Source organism: Siphateles boraxobius, unplaced genomic scaffold (genome assembly GCF_051911475.1).
Source record: "Siphateles boraxobius isolate OS27281-9 unplaced genomic scaffold, OSU_SipBor_1 138, whole genome shotgun sequence".
NCBI lineage: Eukaryota > Metazoa > Chordata > Actinopteri > Cypriniformes > Leuciscidae > Siphateles > Siphateles boraxobius.
In genome coordinates, this window is record NW_027508742.1 from 30118 (window position 1) to 32205 (window position 2088).

Genomic DNA, 2088 nt, shown 5'->3' on the forward strand with positions numbered 1-2088 from the left:
ACATGCTTGTGTAACGGTGGTTTACAGCCAAACGGGATCTTTTTCATTTGGGACACTATTTTACCATGGCTGCGTTCCAAACCGCATACTTCCCTACTATTTAGTATGGGAAAAAGAGTAGGCGAGCAAAAAAAGTATGTATGAATCCAAAAGAGTAGGCGAGAATTACCTGGGTGACGTACTAATTATCGCGAGATTCGGACTTAAGTGCGTTCGAACATGCCTACTTTCCTACTATATAGTAGGCGAAAACAGTACGTGAAGGAAGCAGTACGTTCTAAACATCAGTATTCATAAAAGAGTAGGGGAGAAGTTCCCGGATGGCTTACTGCTTCCGGCCCGTTTTTTGAGTGCTCAACCGATGGATACTCTTCTATCCCAGGAGGCCACGCGAGAGGATACGTCATAAAAAAGAAGAAGAAGGATAGGTCATACTCGAACATGACGCAAATGATGACGGACGAGAGCGTTTTCAAATGTGAGTATTAGATATTACAAATCAAATGACCGCATGTGTTGAACTACTTTACAGTAAACTGTTGAATTGTTGAAGGTTTAAAGACGCTATATAGTATGGTAAATTTGTGATTTTGCTGTGAATTGAAATTTTTGCTGTTATTATGTATAAGTTAGCTAACAGAGGAGCTCCAGTAAGGACACATACGTCTCCAAAGTGGATTTGCATACATTTTAAACCGTATGCATCTTAAATACAATTACTAAATGTCTATTTAATATCTGGTAAGAAAATCTAATATACGAATTGCATATTTCTACGTCTAATAGATATGAAATAGACTTCTGAGTTATGTATGTGTACTATTGTTTAAGATAATTCACTGTTGTCAACAATGTTTCATTAGACGAATATTTAATAAATGTACATAAAGTAACTAAACATAAGTAATCTATTTCATCTGTCCATTAGTACTGTTGAAAAATTGTGGAACATTTATGATCAACATGTAAATGTAGTATTGAGCTTATAAATCACAGAGGTAATGTGAGTCTTGCCTGGATGTTACAGGGACGGATGAGCACACACATCTGCTTATCCGGTGGAGAGTGACTCATGAAGCGCTCTTCACCGGAAAGCAGAATGCTGCCATCAAAGGCTTTGAGTGAGTGTACAGAAATAATTAAAAATTTATTGAATTGTTTATTTGTAGTATATTTCAACAGAGATATTACAGCACTCTTCTGATCCTTGATTTCTCTGCATTTGCTGCAGATCTTTTGTGGAGGAGCAGGACCTACAAGGCAGGGTGACGGCAGCATTTGTAAAAAAAAAAAAGGGAAAACCTTAAACAAAAATACAAAGTAAGATCATTTTGTAACTTCTAATACAGAAATGAAATGATTAAATATTGTGCTGTTAAAATGACTGCTTTTGTATCATGCTTGTGCATTTTTGTAGGATCTGAAATGTCCGCAGACAGGGGTGAGCACTGAGGATGGAGGGGTCACAGCAGCGTCCTGGAACTGCCATGGATGAGGCATTTGGGGGAAGACCCTCCATCACTCCTCCTTCCCTCGTTGCCTCATGTGGGCCGGATGTTGCTGTGGCCTCTTCATCCTCTTCATCCTCTTCATCCTCAGTGAGGCCAGAGCCAGCAAGAGCCAGGAAAAGGGTGAAAGATCTGGAGGACCTGATCCAGGAGATGGAGGAGAGGGAAGAGGAGAGAGAGAGGAAGGCAGGTGAGAGGGAGGAGAGACTGTCGAGAGAAATGGAGGAGGAGAAGGAGGACAGAAGAGAACGGGAGAGACGAGAGAGAGACGAAAGACAAGAAAGAGAATTAAGAGAAAGCGAAGAGAGATGGCACCGGGAGGCAAGCGAGAGAGAGGAAAGGAGAGATAAAGAAACAAAAGAAAATGATGGCAAATTCCTTTCTGTCCTTGAAAACCTTGCGAAAAAATAAATTCAATGACAAAAAAATCTTATGATCATTTACACATTTGGGTTAAAATGAATTAAATTATATATATACATACACATGTAACAGGTACATAAAGTGTACTGTTAAATGTATGTATTTTTTGTTATAATTTACACAAAAAGGTTTATTTTCATATATATATGATATACTT

General features: G+C 38.7%; 1 long non-coding RNA gene across 1 annotated transcript; it reads left to right on the forward strand.

Annotated features, from left to right (window-relative positions):
• The first annotated feature begins 1027 nt into the window (after positions 1-1027).
• LOC143738105 (uncharacterized) lies at positions 1028-1485 on the forward strand. The gene is made up of 3 exons (XR_013203833.1): positions 1028-1121; positions 1232-1320; positions 1418-1485. It is a non-coding gene; the product is annotated as an uncharacterized LOC143738105 (long non-coding RNA).
• Positions 1486-2088: the final 603 nt, after the last annotated feature.